Source organism: Ovis aries, chromosome 20 (assembly GCF_016772045.2).
Source record: "Ovis aries strain OAR_USU_Benz2616 breed Rambouillet chromosome 20, ARS-UI_Ramb_v3.0, whole genome shotgun sequence".
In the NCBI taxonomy this organism is placed as follows: Eukaryota; Metazoa; Chordata; class Mammalia; order Artiodactyla; family Bovidae; genus Ovis; species Ovis aries.
This window is the reverse complement of record NC_056073.1, coordinates 12430068-12442960: the sequence shown is the minus strand read 5'-3', so window position 1 is coordinate 12442960 and position 12893 is coordinate 12430068. Positions and strand designations below refer to the sequence as shown.

Below are 12893 nucleotides of genomic sequence, written 5' to 3'. Positions count from 1 at the left end.
GCCTGTGATAGCAGCTGGGACAAAGGCATGTGCTTTACTCCCCTAAAAACTCCTGCCTTGAGGAGGGAGACATGTGCCCTCAGTCATGATCTGTGGCTTTTAGGAAATGTCATTCTCTTGTTCACTAATGGACATTATTTATACTCCCTTTTCCTTATTTTGTCTCTCCTCTGTGGCCTTGCCTTTGTTTTGGTTTTGTGTGCTGTAGAGCCTGGCTGTATTCGCGATGCTAATTTTTGTCCTGTTATAGCCACCTCCCAATGCTGGTAGAGAAAACCTGAGCAAAGGTGGTGTTAGAGATAGTGATAACAAGAAAAGGAGGGAGTCCTGTATGCATTTTAGTGAGAAAAATATTTTAATATTTATAACCACTTTAACTTATTATATGTTTTTAAAACATGTATTTATTTGGCTGTGCCGAGTCTTGGTTGCAGCATGTGGGGTCTTTAGTTGCAGCATGTGGGATCCAAGTCCCTGAGCAGGGATCAAACCTGGGCCCCCTGCATTGGGAGTGCAGAATCTTAGCCGGCAGAAGTCCCCTAACTTATCATGTTACTTAATACATTCCATCATAAGCTCTGCCTTTTGTGATAGTTTGGAATTTTGGTAGTATTTTAAAATGAACTTAGTGAGCCCCTATTGATTATCCAAAGATGCCTTGTGCTTGGTGTTTCTTATCTTCATAATCATTTATTGACTACCTAACTTCACAATCATTTATTGTTCTTGCCTGGAGAATCCTGGGGACAGAGGAGCCTGGTAGGAGGCTGTCTCTGGGGTTGCACAGAGTCGGACATGACTGAACTGACTTAGCAGCAGCAGCAGCAGCAGCAGGCAATGTTCTAAATACACTTCTTCCAGAGACTTTACTGGGCACATATACATTCTTTCTTTAGCACGTAAGTGTTCAGTTTGCATTATGTTAGTTAATTTGCACATTTGTATGTCACCTTTGTTCTTCAGTGTCTTTTACATGTTTGTCTTATTTCTGATACCAAATTATAAGCTCTTGGGAGTAAGGACTATGGATTCTAATCTTTTAGTATTCTTGTATGGTATTCAGGCTATGTAGGTATGCAGTAGGTACTCTGTAAATGCTAGCACGAGTTTGGGGTCAAGGCACTGACCAGGTAATGACAAGAGATTAATTCAATATTAATATGTATATATTTTCATTGGTGTTTTTTACCCATGTCTTTGTTAAAATGTATATCTGTGCTGGAAAACTTTGGATTGGTAAATGCTATGACAGCAATGTAAGGAAGTGGTCTGCTCTTTCTTTCTGGGCCCTTTTCAGGAATGCATGGTTGGATTAAGTGGACTGCTCAATGTAGCCAAAAGCTTAGACTAAGCACAGTCCCGCTAGCCCCCAGCTGGAGATGAAGAAAAGTGACTTGTCAGTTCTCGTACAGTTTTCCATATGGTTCAGTTCAGTTCAGTTGCTCAGTTGTGTCTGCCTCTTTGTGACCCCATGGACTGCAGCACTCCAGGCTTCCCTGTCTTTCACCAACCCTCAGAGCTTGCTCAAACTCATGTCCATCAAGTCAGTGATGCCATCCAACCATCTCATCCTCTGTTGTCCCCTTCTCCTTCTGCCTTCAGTCTTGCCCAGCATCAGGGTCTTTTCCAATGAGTCAGCTCTTCGCATCAGGTGGCCAAAGTATCGGAATTTCAGCTTCAACATTGGTCCTTCCAATGAAACTCAGGACTGGTCTCCTTTAGGATGGACTGGTTAGATCTCCTTGCAGTCCAAGGGACTCTCAAGAGTCTTCTCCAACACCACAGTTCAAAAGAATCAATTCTTCTTCACTCAGCTTTCTTCACAGTCCAACTCTCACATCCATACATGACTACTGGAAAAACCATAGCCTAGACTAGACAGACCTTTGTTGCCAAAGTAATGTCTCTGCTTTTTAATATGCTGTCTAGGTTTGTCATAGCTTTTCTTCCCAGGAGCAAGTGTCTTTTAATTTCATGGCTACAGTCACCATCTGCATTGATTCTGGAGCCCCAAAAAAGTCAGTCACTGTTTCCACTGTTTCCCCATCTATTTGCCATGAAGTGATGGGACCAGATACCATGATCTTAGTTTTTGAATGTTGAATTTTAAGCCAACTTTTCACTCTCCTCTTTCATTTTCATCAAGAGGCTCTTTAGTTCCTCTTCAGTTTCTGCCATAAGGGTGGTATCATCTGCCTATCTGAGGTTATTGATATTTTTCCCAACAATCTTGATTTTATCTTGTGCTTCATCCAGCCCAGCATTTCACATGATGTACTCTGCATATAAGTTAAATAAGCAGGGTGACAATATACAGCCTTGATGTACTACTTTTCTGATCTGGAACCAGTCCATTGTTCCATGTCCGGTTCTAACTGTTGCTTCTTGACCTGCATACAGATTTCTCAGGAGGCAGGTATGGTGGTCTGGTATTCCCATCTCTTTAATAATTTTCCACAGTTTGTTGTGATCCACACGGTCAAAAGCTTTGGCATAGTCAATAAAGCAGAAGTATGTGTTTTTCTGGAATTCTCTTGCTTTTTCTATGATCCAGCGGGTGTTGCCAATTTGATGTCTGGCTCCTCTGCCTTTTCTAAATCTGGCTTGAGCATCTGGAAGTTCTCGGTTCACATACTGTCATTACTTGGCTAGCATGTGAGATAAGTGCAATTGTGCAGTAGTTTGAACATTCTTTGGCATTGCCTTTCTTTGGGATTGGAATGAAAACTGACCTTTTCCAGTCCTGTGGCCACTGCTGAGTTTTTCAAATTTGCTGGCATATTGAGTGCAGCACTTTCACAGCATCATCTTTTAGGATTTGAAATAGCTCAGCTGGAATTCCATCACCTCCACCTGCTTTGTTTGCAGTGATGCTTCCTAAGGCCCACTTGACCTCTTACTCCGGGATGTCTGGCTCTAGGTGAGTGATCACACCATCGTGGTTATCTGGGTCATGAAGATCTTTTTTGTGTAGTTCTGTGTACTTTTGCCACCTCTTCTTAACATTTTCTGCTTCTGTTAGGTCCATACTGTTTCTGTCTTTTATTGTGCCCATCTTTGCATGCAGTTTTACCTGATATCTCTAATTTTCTTGAAGAGATCTCTAGTCTTTTCCATTATATTTTTTTCCTCTGTTCTTTGCACTGATCGCTGAGGAAGGCTTTCTTATCTCTCCTTGCTATTCATTGGAACTCTCCATTCAGATGGATATATCTTTCTTTTTCTCCTTTGCCTTTTGCTTCTCTTTTTTTCTCAGCTATTTATAAGGCCTCCTCAGACAACCTTTTGCCTTTTTGCATCTTTTTTTTCTTGGAGATGGTTATGATCACACCCTCCTGTTCCATGTCATGAACCTCCGTCCATAGTTCTTCAGGCACTCTTATCTGTTTTATATGGTACTCAGAACCATCTTCTATCTTATCAGCTTTGTCTTTTTCAGAAAAAAGACAATTTCTGCCATACCCATAAATTTCCCTACCTTTGCATTGTCTTCTTGGCTTCCTAGGAAACTCTCTTCAAGCCCTTGCATAGAGTTTTTAGATGGTGGAGCCTGGAACTGAACAAAAAACACTAATAAGAAGTGGAAATACTGAGTGCCCTGGAGATGCTTTAAAATTTTTTTTCTGGCTATTTCTCAACATGGTGCTAGTATATTGGCAGCTGTGTAATGTTGCTGAAATATGAGAAGACTTGAAAACATGGATGTGAATGTGTGTAGAGGTAGCCTGCATGTGGCTGGTAGCTAGAATTACTAGAGCCATTTTGGGGTAAAACCTGAGAGTTGAAGGAGAAGAATAGTTGGCTTGAAAGCAAGTTCTTAACAATGTACCTGTTGAAAGAGGAAAGGAAAGAATGGGTGGCAGATAGGTTTATTGCTGGTGCTGATTAGAGAAGTGAGAGGAGAATGCAGAGGAGCCAGAAAGGGTATTGAACAGGGTGCAACCTGACAGTTCAGAACATGACAGGAGGGTTGAACCCAGTGAACACTAAACTGGGCTTCTTTCTTCCTTTCCTTTTGTTTTTAATTATCAAAATGGAAATGTCATTTTATGACATTTTAATTATTAAATTATAATATACTGTTAGTTGCTCAGTTGTGCCTGATTCTTTGCAACCCCATTGACTGTAGCCCACCAGGCTCCTCTGCCCGTGGAATTCTTCAGGCAAGAATACTGGAGTAGGTAGCCATCCCCTTCTCTTTGACCTTCCTGCCCCAGGGATCGAACCTGCGTCTCTTGCAGGTGGATTCTTTACTGTCTGAGCCACCAGAGAAGCCCAAATTATAGTATAGTGTACATTTCAAATATTGATGAAGCCTGCCGTCTGATAAGGCTGTACTCAGTTTCTACCAATAGCACATAGAAATGCCCCTTCTCTGAGCCCTCACCAATGCAAGCATTGTCAACATTTGCCAATGTGATTTAAGATTTGTAAAAAAATTGCCTTATTTTAATTTGGATTACCTTTATCATCAGTGAAGTAGGATATCTTATAGTACTTGACATTGATTATTTCTCGTTTATGAAAAGCCTATTTTTGTCTTCTGTATATTTTTCTTCCAGTGTAATTATCTTTTTGTTTTTGGCTTGTGAGAACTTTGTTGATATATACATCTTGATATATATGTTTAATATAATGTATATGTGTGGTATATATATTTATACTAATTTGTATATGTATGTTTTATATGATTATACTTTTGCCTATTATGTATTGTATATTTTATTAGTTTTTACTATTTTATTAGTACTTTTTATCACATGGAATTTTATGTTTAAAAAAAGTAATCAACTCTGTCCCATCTTTTTTTATGGTTTCTGGTAATCTGATATTATGTTTAGAAGGGTGTTCCTTACTCCAGCGTTAGAATGTTATATTTTTAGGTTTTCTGCTTGTTATTTTTATCCTTATATCTAAATATTTAGTCCAGCCAGAATATTTTTCATGTATATTTTCAGGTAGGGAAAGTCAGCTGACTAAGACCATTTATTCAATAATTGTTCTTACCACACTGGTATGAACAGCCATATTTGTCATGTGCTAAATTCTAACATATACTCTACTCCGTTCATTGATTTCTTTGACTGTTAATGAAAGTGTTTTAATCATTGTGGTTTTCCCTTCCCTCCTTTTTCTTCTTTTCTTAGAACTAGAGATAATAATGTGCCAAATGTGTCATGGAAAAAAGGGTGTCGTAGAGCATCTGCTGGCCTTGTCTCTTAGTCTCACTGGTCAGAGTAGAGGTCACAAATGATGAAAAACATCTCACTAGAATGGTTCTGCTTTCATATACAATAAGACATTTAGGTGTGCTTCACCAGCTAAGAAAATAGATTTTTCTTTATTTATTCATCTGTATTTTCATCCATTACTTACTCATTTCATAAATAACCTCCTACTTTGGGCTATGCATTGTATTAGGAACTGAGGCCATAACACTGATGAAGACTGCCAAGGTTTCTACTCTCAAAGAACTTGGGAGGAACAGATATATACTGTAAGAAAACATCTGGTAATTTTAAGTGTTGTTAAAATGGTACTGTGATGTTGACCAGGGTCTAGGAAGTGAGTGGTTATTTAAAATAGGAGATTGTTGAAAGCCCAAGAGGGGAACTGGGTGTTTCAAGCAGAGATTTAAGAGGATGATATTCTCTGGTTTTTGTTGTAGATGTTTGGGCTTTCTTTGGTGTGCACTGAATGTTATTCAGGAGTAACTGGTCTACTGTAGGAGCCCTCATTAGATGAATACTAAAACTGTGCTGCTTCTTGGTTTAGGGCACTTTAATCTCTTTTATTGCTACCATACATTTTGAGTCCCCTCTCATCCCTGCCATCATTAGATGCAGCATAATTTTTTCTACCCATTTTCATTAGATTGTAGTACCTAACAGTGCTATAGATCTACAAGACATAAAACAAATTAGAAAATAAACATTGCTATTTATGGAAGCATCCTTTCCCTACCATATTAGCATTGTACAAAAGCATGTGCGTCTTCCATTTTTTCTCTTTGTTCTCCCCCAACCTCATACCTGGGCACTGGTGTATTTATTTACTTTTAAAGGCAGACAAGTTTACATTAATCAGTGGTTCTCATCAGGATGCTTTATAATCATACCTAGAATTATGCTGAGCCTTTATTTATATGATTCATGTCTTCAGAATTCAAGAAATGCCTCATTCAGATGTAAAGGAAGAAGGAACAGTTTCAGTTTTTAAAGGTAATCATTTTAGTTCATGCTTTAATAATAATTTAGTTTGAATTGTACCTCCACCTACAACTCTAATATCATAATTGAACTAATACAGAGTGACCTGCAAGCAGAGGAACATTCTAAGAGTGCAAAGCAAAATGTAGCCACATGGTGTCACTAAATCATAACAGTTTTACTTGGGGCTGAAGAGAGATTAAAATTGCTTTTTTTAAAACCATATTTAAATATAAATTGTTCTGAAGTCTGTGATTTGTGAAATAACATGTGAAGCTATTTGTACTATTTAAGTCTCTCTACTCATGTGGAGCATTAATTATGCCTGAAGTCCGCAGAGGTACATTCAGGTGCTAGCCAGCCCTTGACTCGTCATCTGCCAAATATAGCAGATATGTGGGCTTCTGTAGTACATCTATTCAGTTTCATACAAATAAGTTCTTTTTTTATCTTCCTTTCAAATTTTGAAATAAATAGAAGAATAACTCAAAGGAAATAGATCCATTAAATATTTATAAGGAATCAGGGAGCAGAAGAAAGGAGTGAAGAAAAGAGAGAGAGGGTTACAGGACCTCAGAGGAGAGACAGGAGAACAGTCTAGCATTTATTGAGTGTCTGTTGTGGGCCAGACACGTACTGCTCCTGTATCACTGATTCTCATGATAGCTTGAGGAGAGGAACACCACTAACTACCATAATTGTACGAATGTGGAAACTGAGCCTCAGAGAAGTTTAATATGCAGGTCTGCCGGATTACTGTTAACCTCCCAGTCTAACATTGCCTCTGCGGACTGGGGTGGAGAAGTATCCCTGCTTAAGGGTAGAGGAGACACGGAGCCCTGGACAAGCTCTTGCTGCCTCTTTGGCAGGAGCAGTGTCCAGGAGTGCTGGAATAGAGGGCCTGGGGTGACCATAGTCCCCATCATGACAAGGATACTGAGGAGGAGGAGGCAGAACAATTTCCTCTTTTAAAATGCCCTAAAGGGAGTGTGGCAATCCTTTATGTATGTTTTGTCAGTTTTTCAATAGACCTTTGAATTTTCCTGCCCCTTAGTTCTCCACAAGATAATTTTAGGCTTTATTATTACGGAGTGCAGCTGATGTTCTTAACTCTTGATTTGTTTGCTTCAGCTGTGTTTAGAAACAAGTTTCGTATATTACAGAATTTCTCTTCACAAGATCTTTTTACATCTTGAACTGTTTCTTTTTTAGTTGATTAATTTTATGTTATTTTCACTTAGGATCCTCTTATTAGGCCAAAAATATTTCCCACCGTGTTTTGTATTCAGTAAGACCTTTGAGACATGGCTATTTGTGCTTAAGTTTTTCAATTGAATCTAGGTTTTTTGTTTTTGTTTTATTTAGTTTAAAGGATAATAACATGTTGAGCTGCTTTTGTGTATAGTGGAGCAGTTGAAACATGAGAAAATAGAACAGGAAAATACTGAATTTTCCTTTGAATTTTATCTTATAATTTTAGAGTATAAATTAGCATCTTTTGATAAGTGTGAGATGATGTTAATAACACCAATGACCTGTCATTACTACCGCAAACAGCCATTGTCTGTTTTTTATTCTGGAAGGGCAAGAACTATATTTGGTAGTAGTACAGTTGCTTCCCAAGCAATTTCAGGATTAAGTTCAGATAGTACCTCCCTAGCTGATCATTAAACATCTTTTTTTCCCCTTGTTTTCCCTCTGCTTGTTGTACTGTGCTTAGTTGCTCAATCGTGTCTGACTCTCCACGACCCCATGGACTTTAACAGCCCGCCAGGCTCCTCTGTCCATGGGGATTCTCTAGGTAAGAATACTCAAGTGGGTTCTATGCCCTCTTCCAGGGGATCATCCCAACCCAGGGATTGAACTCAGGTCTTCCACATTGCAGGTGGATTCTTTACCATGTGAGCCACCAGGGAAGTCCTTCCCTCTTCTTAATTATACTCTATTACTTATAGGACTTACTCATCAGACATTCATCCAGCAAACATATTTATTGAATACCTGTTCTATCACAGGCACTTAGTTTGGGTTCCAGCATAAAAGAGTGAACAAGACACAGTTGCTACTCTCACAAACTTCATGATATAATAAGAGTGACAACTTTCTGATGGTGGATAAAGTAAAATGTGATCGGTACAATAATAGGTGTGTGTATATATATGTGTGTGTGTGTATATATATGTATATATATATACATGTTATTCTAGAACATAGTCATGGGAGGTCCTACAGAAGAGAGAATTTGGACAAAGGGATCAAGATATTGAACAGGAAAAAGTATGGGAGAAAGGATGCTCTTTGTTCTTTTTCCAAAGGCAGAGTCTTCAGTGGACTTGGTCATATCTAAACTCTTCACCCATGGCTCTGCATCACTGGGCCCTTCTGCTTCTCTAGCTTCTTTTTGGTTCTTAGTATAAATTCCGATTTTGGTCTCACCAGTCTAAATCATCTATTTAATGGGAGTTCCCTGGCAGTCCAGTGGTTTGGACTCCGAACTTTCACTGTTGAGGGCCTGGGTTCAGTCCCTGGTTGGGGAACTAAGATCCCACAAGTCATGCAGTCAGGCCAAAACAAAAAAGTTATGAATATGCCATCTGCTTATGCCTTCTGCCTATACATGAGACTATACATGACTGACACTTCCCTTTTCATGTGACCCTGTATAACTGTTTCAGGTATCTGGAGCTTGGTTTCATTTAGTTTTTGTTTTGTTTTTAATTTCTTTCAATAAGACTAGAAGATTCCCTATGAAGAACCATAAACTAGATTAATTTTCACAAAGAATATTCAAAGAATAGTAAAAATCCCCAAGAAGTGAAGGAAAAATAATCCCTCTTTTGGAACCAGAATTTGAGTCAGTGTGTCTTTTGCTTAGAAAAATAAGGCACTTTTGTAGGTACTTTCTGTTGGGTATATGCTATATGCTGTCTATAAGGAAGTTGACATGAGTATACCAGTTTTCCAATTTGAGATCTCCTTTTGGAATATACTGGGGTTGGCCAGAAAGTTCGTTTGTTTGTAAAAACCTGAGCAAACCTTTTGGCCAACCCAGTATTTTGGCACTGTACTTTGGCCACACTTATTTATGGGACTTAGGAAATCCTGAGTCAGGAACGCAGGTATTGAACTGTTGCGCATGGGACTGGGGGTCTGTCAAGGAGAAAACAAGGAAGGAATAGAAGACAAAGTCATCTGGGACTTTGCTGCTACTGCTGCTAAGTCGCTTCAGTCGTGTCTGACTCTGTGCGACCCCAGAGACGGCAGCCCACCAGGCTCCCCCGTCCCTGGGATTCTCCAGGCAAGAACACTGGGGTGGGTTGCCATTTCCTTCTCCAATGCATGAAAGTGAAAAGTGAAAGTGAAGTTGCTCAGTCGTGTCCAACTCCTCGCGACCCCATGGACTGCAGCCTACCAGGCTCCTCCATCCATGGGATTTTCCAGGCAAGAGTGCTGGAGTGGGGTGCCATTGCCTTCTCCACATCTGGGACTTTAGTCTCCTTTATATGAGCCGGGTGCCTCCAGCATAGGAAACAGAGGCAAAGGTGAGCTATAGAAATGAGAGCAGAACCCCAGTAATTAATGGAAATGGTGGGGAAGTGGTTCTAGGACCTCCATCCCAGCGTCTGGAGTGAATGAGGAAATAATGAACTTTCACTCACTTTTCTTTTTGGAAGTTCGAGAAGAAGGAAGGACTGCTAGATCTTAGAGGTTAAAAACAAAGAAACGTGGACATGGGCTTATTTGTGAATTACATAGTTGTTTTCCAATCCTATTTACTTTGGAAATGGTCATCTAAAGAAGATACTGGTTAAGTAGTTAATAATTCTCTCAGTGGAGAATTAGCCCTATGTATATTTAAATTTTACTCCACATTGCCTAGCATTGATTGCTCTGACCTTTCATAACATTTATAGCTTGAATCACCTAATTTTGCCATTAATTACATAGTAGATCTTATATGCCCCTCTAATTTTTTTTTTTTTACGGTTCCTGGACCTCACTGTATATTCCTTTGGTAGTATTTGCTTATCAGATATCTTGTTGAATCCTTTTAGCCCTCTAACATCGCTGAATTTAGGTGGCTGGAAAATAGTCATTTTTTTTTCTGGAGAAATCCTTGTAATATTTTTTCCCCAGTGTTAGAAGGAGATACTAGGAAATGAAAATATTTTATTCTTTTTGCAGAAAATATGCTTAAAGAGAACTGTATGTACATGTCCCATGGTTAATAAAATCATCAGAGCTTTATCAGTCATCATTATAAATGGTACAGGTTCTTTGGATCAGGGTGCTTTCTGTGGATACAAGGTTAGCTCAAGGGACACTGGACCAGAAGTGAAACCAGATTGCTTGTCGGCTGCCAGAAATTCTGGGCAGAGTGCCAGACTTGGTTCACCTTTAAAAATTCATCTCCCAGTATGAAAATAGAGGGCTTGATCCCTGCAAGGAATAGTGGTAGCATGAATACTTGGAGTTCCTTTGGCCCAAAGTACTTTCATTGATGCTAGGAAAGGTGGGGGAACTGATTGGTGTGGACCAGCAGCTTTGACCTCATTTAAGAGCTGCAATATTTTCTCTAGCAGCCTTACTTCATTATGTTTCAAATTATAATTTCATAAGTTAATAATTGTACTTCCAAATAATGTGGGTCATATATACACATTGAATGTGTTCTGCCTGATAGGAAGCTGTAGGTTTAACTTCTAATAGTCATAGAAATTCTATGCACATTATGAAGCTATTAGGATGTAACAGCTGTTTTAGTTCATTTCACCCTGCAAAAGAAATGTGATGCAGGCTAAAATGATCAGTAATTATGTATTTTGAAAGCGAAACCTCCAGTTACAGAAAGAGCTAATTTACACATTAGATACTGATAAAACTAGAGTAAGCTATGAGTTTCAAAGTTAGTGTTATCTCCTGCCTAGGACTATGAAAGAGAATCTGTACCAAAAGACAGTTTTTTCCTCTTTGAAATGCTCTTTTACATTGCCTATTGTAATTTTGAAGTTGCAAATCAACTGTAATGAAGAACTGTTTGATATCTTTCTAAAGAAAAAAATTAGAGGAATGTTAGAGGGAGTAGGATTTAGAAGGATTTCACTTTATTTCTGTTGATCAGGGCCTACCATCTGCCTTCCATTTAATGTTGTAGAAGCATGCATGCGTTTCCCAGTTCTGAACAGATGATGTGCATGATTTGTTGAGATATATGTGTATTCTGGATGTGTGTGTGTGTATATATACCTACGGTGCTTAAAATCACACTTGAAGTGTAAAACAGATAATGAGTCTCCATTTTGGCCTAATTTGCATATTCATCTCTTATACACAAAACAAAAGTCTACAATGATACTGATTTTCTTTTCTACTTTAGAATCAGCACTAACCAGCTGTCAACAAATATTTTGATTAAACAGTCTTCTTTATTGGGGAATTTTGGGGCACATTCTTTATATAAACACATTGTTTTCTTTGATTTCAAGGGACTTATTTTCAGTATGATTCATAGATGCATCACACCAGTAAGCTGTCATGCACAAAAATATATTTTTCTCTGTAAACTTCCTTTTTACCATTGATTTCTCTAGGGCAAAAATATGGCTCAGAACAGAATATTCTACCTTAGGATACTTGCCCATAATAAAGGTGGTAAATAAATGTATAGGCCTGCTTTAAGTAAACTGAAAAATTTAAAGTAAAAGCTTCACAAACTGGACTTCTCCAGATTTTTAAAGATAATTTAACAGTTCCTGTTCTACATCTAAAACGTGATTGGACTACAGAAATTTTGTTCGTATTTTGACATGTATTCTAGTCTTTCTTCTCTGTGTAACCATACATAAATATGTTATTTATAAAAATGGTATCATGTAGCACATATTATTTTGAAACCTGGCACATATGTATATTCATTGTGGCTATTGTTCTATGTCAGGACATAAGTATCTGCTTTATTCTTTTTAACAATAGCACAGTATTCTAAATATACTATTGTTTACCTAAAGTCCACTATTGAGGGACTGTAAGAATTTTTTTGGTTTTACTATTATAGAATAATATAGTCTCTGCATGCATATTTGATTATCTCTTAACATAAGCAGAGTCAGAAGATATTACCATCTTAAAATATGACACATATTGGTAAATGACATACAAAGCATTATACCAGTTTATCTTGACCAGTAGTTTGATAGTACCTATTTCCCTACATCTTTGTCAACAATGAGTATTATTATTTTTAAAGTTTTTTTATCAAACTGACAAGTAAATGATAGTCTCACATTTATTTTATGGTGCAGATTTTTGATGATTTATAAAATTAAACAACTGTACATCTGTTTGACAAGGATACATATTTTCATAGAAAAGATGAGATTTGAGTTGATCTGAAGGTGAAAGTGAAGTCGCTCAGTCATGTCTGACTCTTTGCGACTCCATGGACTGTCACCTACCAGGCTCCTCAGGCGACAGTCCATGGAGTTTTTCAGGCAAGAGTACTGGAATGGGTTGCCATTTCATTCTCCAGGGGATCTTCCTGACCCAGGGATCGAACCTGGGTCTCCCACATTGCAGGCAGACGCTTTACCATCTGAGCCACAGGGAAGCCTGAAAGGATGAGTTTTATTAATTTTTTTCCTCTGGCTGTGGTGAGCAGCGTCTACTGTTTGTTGTGATGCACGG

General features: G+C 38.4%; 1 protein-coding gene across 6 annotated transcripts in view; it reads left to right on the top strand.

The window, feature by feature from the left end:
* BTBD9 (BTB domain containing 9) overlaps positions 1-12893 on the top strand; it is a 414784-nt gene that overhangs the window by 56264 nt on the left and 345627 nt on the right. The window lies entirely within an intron of this gene.